Source organism: Danio rerio, chromosome 8, assembly GCF_052040795.2.
Source record: "Danio rerio strain M-AB ecotype USA chromosome 8, GRCz13ab, whole genome shotgun sequence".
NCBI lineage: Eukaryota > Metazoa > Chordata > Actinopteri > Cypriniformes > Danionidae > Danio > Danio rerio.
The window spans coordinates 4,363,895-4,372,500 of record NC_141028.1 but is presented as its reverse complement, the minus strand read 5'-3'; the positions used below and the strand labels follow the sequence as shown (position 1 = coordinate 4,372,500).

Below are 8,606 nucleotides of genomic sequence, written 5' to 3'. Positions count from 1 at the left end.
TAGGTACACCTTACTTGTAATGGGTTGGACACACTTTTGTCTTCAGAACTGCCTTAATCCTTCACGGCATAGATTCAACAAGGTACAGGAAATATTAATCAGATTTTACTCCATATTGACATATGATTTGCAGATTTGTCGGCTGCACATCTATGATGTGAATCTCCCGTTCCACCACATCCCAAAGGTGCTCTATTGGATTGAGATCTGGTGACTGTGGAGGCCATTTGAGTACAGTGAACTCATTGTCATGTTCAAGAAATCAGTCTGAGGTGATTCATGCTTTATGACATGGAGCGTTATCCTGCTGGAAGTAGCCATCAGAAGATGGAGACACTGTGGTCATAAAGGGATGGAGATGGTCAGCAACAATACTCAGGTAGGCTGTGGCGTTGACACGATGCTCAATTGGTACTAATGGGCCCAAAGTGTCCCAAGAAAATATCCCCAACACTCTAATTGGTTTTGCGCCCTGCGCATTGCACTTTGTGCGTGGATCGTCAAAATAGAGCCCTAGGCCATGAAAATTTACTTGAAAAAAGTTCTGGAAAACCCATCGAGTTTTAAGTAGTAAAAGTGTGTGTGAACCGGAGGAAACCCACGCCAACACGGGGAGAACATGCAAACTTGCACACAGAAACACCAACTGGCCCAGCCGGGAGTCAAACCAGTAACCCTTTTGCTGTGAGGTGACAGTGCTAACCACTGAGCCACCATGCCGCCCACTGTACATATCTTTAAACATTTTAAAACGGTCTGGCTCACCCGTGTTTCATCATGGCTTTATTATGTTCTTCAGGTCTCCGTCACTGATTTTCTGCGCTGTGGAAGTAGTTTCTTCACTTATTTTGTCGCCTGCCAGGTGAAAATCAGCCTGGCTGATATCTTTCGCTCTATCACTATCAGTGTAAGTGTGAAGTGTAAGAAGGCTGCTTGATTTACTGCTGTGCAATCTTCATCACTCTGTGGGATATACATTTGCAAACATACTGTAAGATCACTGGAAAAACCTGCTCATGTCTACATTTGTGCAAAAGTCTGAAAAAAAAAGAAAGAAAACATCAAATTCACTGCAGTTTCCCACTAAAACAAACAATCGTAGGAGCAAAAGGTACAGATGAAGGAAAAATGATTTGACATTATTATTTAACTCCTGTAAAATAGTAATTTCAAGAGTTCACACTTAGCTGATGATTTACAAAGCTTATTTGGCATGCTGTCCCGGGAGAGAGCCCCGAGCTCAGCAAGAAGGGAGCCCGAGCTCGGTGGATCTCAGAACTCCCCTGCTGCTGTAGCTAAGGGAACGTAAGGAATTAGACAAGCTTGATTGTTATGTATGTTGAATGTCTTTGGATGGTGGGAGGAAACCGGAGAACCCGGGGAAAACCCACGCGGACACTGGAAGGACATACAAACTCCCCACAGAAACACCCACCGGTCCTATAGAACTAGGACCGGCAGTATTCTTGCTGTGTGGTTCACAGTGCTAACCACTGGACCGCTGTGCCGCCCAATCACAGATAAAGGAGGAGAATAGGGGAGGAGGGGGGTTTCTTCCAAATGAAGATAAAGTGAACTGAAAACTGAGGCTATTTATGGTGCCTTAGGGCTCCTATGATTGGAAGATTAGTGATTAGCAAATGCGAGACTGGCCGTGATAAATCATAAGCACGTGATTTTCTCGAAATTAGTTTATGAATAAACTTCACTTAATTCAGTTTTTTCAACACATTTCTAAACATAATAGATTTAATAACTATTTCTAATAACTGATTTCTTTTATCTTTACCATGATGACTGTGAATAATATTTGACTAGATATTTTGATGATACTTTTTCATGCTAAAGTGCAATTTAAAAACTTAACTAGGTTAATCAGGTTAACTAAGCAAGTGTTTAATAATTAAGCAATTAATATAAATAATAATTAAACAGTTAAAAGATAACAGTGGCTCGTTCCATAGACAATAAAACAATTGTTTCTTAAGGGGGCTAATAATATTGATATTAAAAAATGTCAAACCAATCTTTTATTAGCTTTAATTCCAGACAAACTAAAAGAAATATAATCTAAAATATATTATAAATACTGTGGAAATTTCCTTGCTGAAGAATCTAAGGATCTGAGAATCCTTGTAGCAAACCTATAAGTGTGTTAATTAAAGAAAGCAACCGTTCATTTGTTTTGTGTTTTATTTTGCTTTGTTTTTATTTATTTATTCTTCATTTAATTATTGTATTTAATCATATGATCCTAATGCTGTGCTCACACCAGACATGGAAGAAGCATCAAGCGAAAGTGATTTACATGTTAAGTCAATGCAAACGTGCGAATAGACATCCTGCGGCCCGATGCAAATGACGCGAATTGCATGAATAGCGCAGTGTGGATTGAGAGTTTTGCGCAAATCCCCCGAGTTCACAAATCTGAACTTAAGCGGACATTCGAGGCACGTTAACCAATCAGGAGCTTGCTCTTGTCGGGGCTTGCTCTTGTGGGGGCCTGTTGTTGGTGTCTCTGGGAAAATCCTCCTGCCAACACCGACAATAGTAAATCAAACTGGGCTAGGCTCAGTCAGAAGCATTGCTGAAGCCTCCATCATCCAGGTTCAGTTTCTGGAGGAGTTTATGAGGTAGTAGATCTGGATGCACCTCTGAAATGATCTAGTGGACTCAGACACGGCCCTAAACATATTGATGCTGATTTTCAGCCTTCATAAAGCCTATAAACACTGTTATTTTCTTAATAAAATCCATGTTAGCCATTTAGCAACAAAGCTAGAGTTACCAGACAGACAGAAGCCGTGCTCATCACACGAATCCACGTCTGTTGTGAAGTAAATTTGAGGCGCGAATGACTGGATGACGCAAGTAAACTCAAATGTTCATGCGGCTATTTACACACGAATAGCGTGATTTATCTGCGCGTTCCACGTCTGGTATGAACAGCATTAGTCATTCGCATTATTATCATTATATCATTTTGTTGATCATGAGTTAATGATTTGACTATTATTGATTATCATTTGTCATTTTATTATGTTTTTTTATAGGTCATTACTATTTTCATAGAATTATTGCTTCATTATTATTATTAATAATCTTATGAGTGTAGATTCAAGGGACACTTGTCTTCATGAGTATGAGATAAGAGAATGTCTCCATTTCAAGGTCTGTATTGTCACTGGGCAGTAATTTTCCATTGCTGATGCTTGCGGTATAATAACACGTGTTGGATTTATCCTAATCAGACGAAGTCTGAGCGTTGAATCATACGTAGCTAAGATTATTCTATAAACTCTGCTCTTCCTTTATCATCATTACTTCATCTCCTGCTTCTGCTCCTCTCTGGTTTTCTCAGTCAACACTTATATTAATAGGAGACTGTTAATTCAGTTGAATATTGGTTAACAGATTTGGATATTGGAAACTTTGCTCACTTGTTGTCTATATACCTGGAGAAATGGACATTTTCTGGCAAGATCAGGGGCCTCATGTATCAACGCTGCGTACGCACAAAAACTTTTCGTATGCCAGGTTTTACGCTCGCGTTTGGATTTACTAACGATGAAATGAACGTGAGAATGGGCGTTGATCCACGGCAACTTCATGTCTGGCATACGTCATTTCTTGTATGTGTTTGTTTTATTTCCATTGGCGACTCCTAGAGGCAATTGTGTTAAATTGCACACTACAAAGTATCTTTGAGCCATGCAATGGCAGCTGTATGGGATATGTTCATCTGCATGTCTAGCAGGTATATAAGGTTGCCATACCATGCAGTTGACCAGCCAAACATTAAAGCACAATTTGCAGCGGTCGCCGGTTTTCCCAATGTAATCGACGCGATCGACTGCACGCTCATTGCTATAAAGACACTATCTGAAGACGAATTTGCATACGTGAATCGGAAACATTTCCATTCAATAAATGTGCAAATAATATGTGATGCTAAATGCGCTTAACATTATACACACAATTATTAATGATTCCTACTTGTCTTCCTCATGATGAAGAGTAGGCAGAATCTGATATGTCTGATATGTAATGGGGAAAAAAAGAAAAATAAGTTCATCAGATGCTGGATTTGAACAGGGTTCAGGAATGATAGTGTCAAAACATGGTGCCATGCGCTTTATGAGCTACGCCACTCACGCTGCTGAAGTCTGCTCAACTATCACTCTTATAGCTCATTCCAACAAGGTAGAGATCTGCGCGGGACTAAATTTTGAATCCCGCACCCGCCAGGTTTTAGCCCGAACCCGACCGCTCCCGCCTATATTAAGAATTTGTTGTCCCGCTGCCCGACCCGCCCCGTTTTCTGCCCGCCGCGCCCGATCCCGCTAAAGAGCGGGGGAGAAGACAGTCCAGACAGCCAAGCTGCCAAACACACAGCCAAACACACAGCACCAAGCACACACACCCAGACAAAGCTCTCTCTCTCTCTCTCTCTCCCTCTCTCTCTCTCTCTCTCTCTCTCTCTCTCTCTCTCTCTCTCTCTCTCTCTCTCTCTCTCTCTCTCTCTCTCTCTCTCTCTCTCTCTCTCTCTCTCTCTCTCTCTCTCTCTCTCTCATACGCGCGCGCGCACTACCACACACATAAGCACCAAGCAGACACAGGCGTTTGCTGTTATATCAACTCAAAGGCTTGTAATACCATGTATCAAGTACCAATGTAATACCAAAAGGTTTTATATAAAGGTATATAAATACTGAGTCGCGCCAGCTCCGGGCCGCAGCGCACATTACTCTCAGGCCGATTCCGGTGTGGATGCGGCAGCATCGGCTCGCTTACGGCCGCCGCATCTGGCCTGATTGATTAGGGCCAGAATCGGGCAGTGAGTCCACAAGCATCCGGCCCGAGTCCGGCAGCCGGAGTCGGGCCGAGTGGTAAGTAATCTAGCCAGAACTGGCCCGAGTGTATTTTGCTACCTGGGAAAGCTCTCTCTCTCTCTCTCTCTCTCTCTCTCTCTCTCTCTCGCTCTCTCTCTCTCGCTCTCTCTCTCTCTCGCTCTCTCTCGCTCTCTCTCTCTCTCTCTCTCTCTCTCTCTCTCTCTCTCTCTCTCTCTCTCTCTCTCTCTCTCTCTCTCGCTCTCTCTCTCTCTCGCTCTCTCTCGCTCTCTCTCTCTCTCTCTCTCTCTCTCTCTCTCTCTCTCTCTCTCTCTCTCTCTCTCTCTCTTTCTCTCGCTCTCTCTCTCTCTCTCTCTCTCTCTCTCTTTCTCTCTCTCTCTCTCTCTCGCTCATTCGCGCGCGCGCACGCACTAACATACACACACACAGGCAAAGCTCTCTCTCTCTCATTCGCATATCCGCGATCTTGCTAGACAGCCCGCTCCCGTGCCAAATTAAACCCGTTACCGACCGCTCCCGCGATTTATTCTGAGATTTATTCCCGCGCCGCAGAAATTTGGTCGGGTCCTGCGGTGCCCGCAGGACGGGACAGCCGCGGGAATGCAGACTTCTACAACAAGGCCCAACTGTGTTACTGCGTCAGCTAAACTCTCCCATTCTATTTTTTTTCTTTTGTAATTAATTCCAGGGGACAAACTTGCAAATAACGCTGCTTTGCTCTGGTCTAACTCCGATAGGCGCACCTCCAAATAACATTCTGTTCAAAGCTTCTCTTTTTGCTTGCTTTTGCCTTTACTTCTTCGCTTGGTTTTGCCAAAGAAGAGTCATTAGCATATTCATACGGGGGAGGAGGCAGGGAGGGGTTTTGTGCTCGTGCATGTGCGCTCTGTTTCACGTTCATTCGGATGTACAAAGAGAATATGCGTGGGATTTCGCGTACGCAGTGTTTCATGCATCTGAATTTTTTACTGCGTACGCACATTTACAGCTTTGTGCATACGCAATGTTTTATTATTAATTCAATGCAAGTCTTCGTACATAAGGACCCTGGTGTGCGGGGCTGGATCGTATTTATCTGGCGTGGAGATGGTGGTTGAATTTTGACATTGCTCTGTTAAACATCACTTGGGAAATATTTGACAGGATAAAATATAAAAATTCAAAACATATTAAAATGATAAAATATCTCAAACTTCACAGTAGGACTAATATGTTTGTCTTTGACTGTATGCATGTGTTTACAAGGCTGCTTAAATATCACCAAAATACTTGTTTGCATATGTTTTTGGTCTTTGTTAAAAAGATGTTGATGTTTAAATCACACATTTGCAGAATATTGACTTTTCTACCATAGTCAATTTACTCTGTACAGATAAATGACTTAAAAGCTTTCAGAATCAGGCTAAAATATTATTTAATTTCATCATTTCTTTAAACTTTATTTAGCCTCTCTTACATTGAAAAAAAAAAATCAGCAAAATTGTTACAAACATTTTATACGGGTTGAATTTAAACTAACAAACTAAATGTAGTAAAGTTCAACTTTGTTTGTATAATTCAGCCCAAAATAGATTGTTTACAACCACATACATTGACAAATTCAATCATCATTGAATCTTTAGCTGCGTCCCAAATGGCACACTATACACTATGCACTCATGCACTATGTACTTATGCACTTACACACTCATTAGGATAGTATATGTATGTAGTGGCGTCCCAAATGGCACACTAATGTATTACCAAATGGCACACTAATGTAAACCGTTTCCCTGATGACGTTTGAGGGTCGCCAAATGAGTGAAATAAACGACCGAATTATCAAATAATACCTGCCGTGAGTATAACCGCATTCACCATCGAGAGGCGCTATGATCACTAGTAGGAAAATTTTGCTTTCACCATCCTAAATAAATAAAGTTATTCATCATGTGCACCCGATAGCTCTGCCCCTTCCACTACGTGAGTAAACCTGCAGTCGTTGAGTGTGTGAAGTGTCCATCATTACACACTTCATTTTAGCGGCTGAATGAGTGCATTATCCAGGTATTTAAAGTGCACTTATTATTTTTTGAGTTTTCAGTGTGAACGCACTACTGACACTATTTATACTACAAAATAGCGTAGAATAGTGCATAAGTATGCGATTTGGGATGCAGCTTTTGTGTGTGTGTGTGTGCGTGTGTGTGCATGTGTGTGTGCCTGTGCGTGCATTTCAGCGCTGGACTGTCACTCAACAAACCAGTGTGATAAAACACTGCCACATTCATGTTCATCTGTTTCAGATCAAACTCAACACTTTTAAAGTGAACCTCTTGTGCTTTTTGGAATATCACCTTTCATGCAGTGTGTGATGTACAGTAGCTGATTGTGAATCTCCTGAAGGTCTGCGATGGTTTAAAGTTGAAAATAGATACTGAACTGCTGAAACGAGCTGTCAGCAATTCAAGTTTAAGTTCTGTCATTGATAATTGTTGAAATGTTATAAAGGTGTCCACCAGTCTCACCTTCCAGTTTTGGGAGTTTCACTTTAAAAGTGTCGCAAAACTTTTATTGTATCTGTGCAGAAATGTCGACACATGCATGTTTTTCTAGTGAGCCTTGGTTGACGCTTTTATTAAGAAAGACGAAAATGTGGCTTTAAAGCATGCAAAATAACAAACATGTAATGCAGTTTTTAGTTTAGTATTTTGTCATATATTTCATATTATTATTGTTTTAGAATTTAGAATGTACAGAATTTAGAATGGAACTTCTAGAACAGTCTCATGCTCTCCACTCCGTGACCACCACAGCAGCTGCTCAGGATACGGCCTGGTCCAGGATTACCTTGGGACCATCTCGTCCCTGGGGTCCGTTCTTCGTACCTCGCTTAAATGATCTAAGATGATTTGGCAGATCCTGGATCTTTTAATCTTGATAACTGATCTCTCGCTAATTTGGTTCTTCAAACAAGTTCATGAATCAGATTAGAATGTCTGGATAAACTAATCTGTGATCACGGGGTGTGTTGTGAAGGACAGATCTATCGATCCTCGAAATCATGATCAGCAATGCAACGATTGGCTGACGGCACAGCAACGTAATGACATCATCTGATTAATATTCAATTATCCATGTGAGCAAAATTACATCAAATTAGCAGTAAATGGTTTGATAAATATGACATGCAATAACCTTCCACATTTGTTGTGAGCTGCAGGCTTTACACTTTCATGTGTCAAGAGTATTCATCATGTATTTCAATGCCAATCAATGTATTTAGTTCTACATTTAGATTTTCTTTATTATAGTAGATTTTCTTTATTATAGTAGCCGTTTTTTTAATCGGTGTAAAGAATAACTGGTTGTTTACAAAAGCATTTTGATATTAGTAAAGGCGTCTGCAACTTTTGTGAAGCATCAAATCACTGGCATATTAACTATCAAAACATGTTTATGACTGCATAAATGTATTATTGCTTTAAATGTCACATATTATTACTGCATAAAAGTCACATATTGCGCATTTCTATTATACACAATTTGTACTAAAGCAATCTAAAAAGTTCATATCAATAAGTTTTCTCTTTGCACCACCAGGTGGCAGTCTTTGTACTTTCATTTCGAGGGTGCAGATTGCATAAGTTTTATTAATATGTATAACTTAATTTATTTTATTAATGACTATAACTTTATATATATGGTTAAAAATATGTACCATTTTCCCAAGTCTATAACTACTACTGTAAGAAAATATCAGAATTGGGAACATAC

At 40.6% G+C, this 8,606-nt stretch overlaps 1 non-coding gene across 6 annotated transcripts in view; it reads left to right on the top strand.

Annotated features, from left to right (window-relative positions):
* LOC137489725 (uncharacterized) overlaps nucleotides 1-8,606 on the top strand; it is a 93,007-nt gene that overhangs the window by 74,265 nt on the left and 10,136 nt on the right. The gene's annotated exons all lie outside the window — the stretch shown is intronic.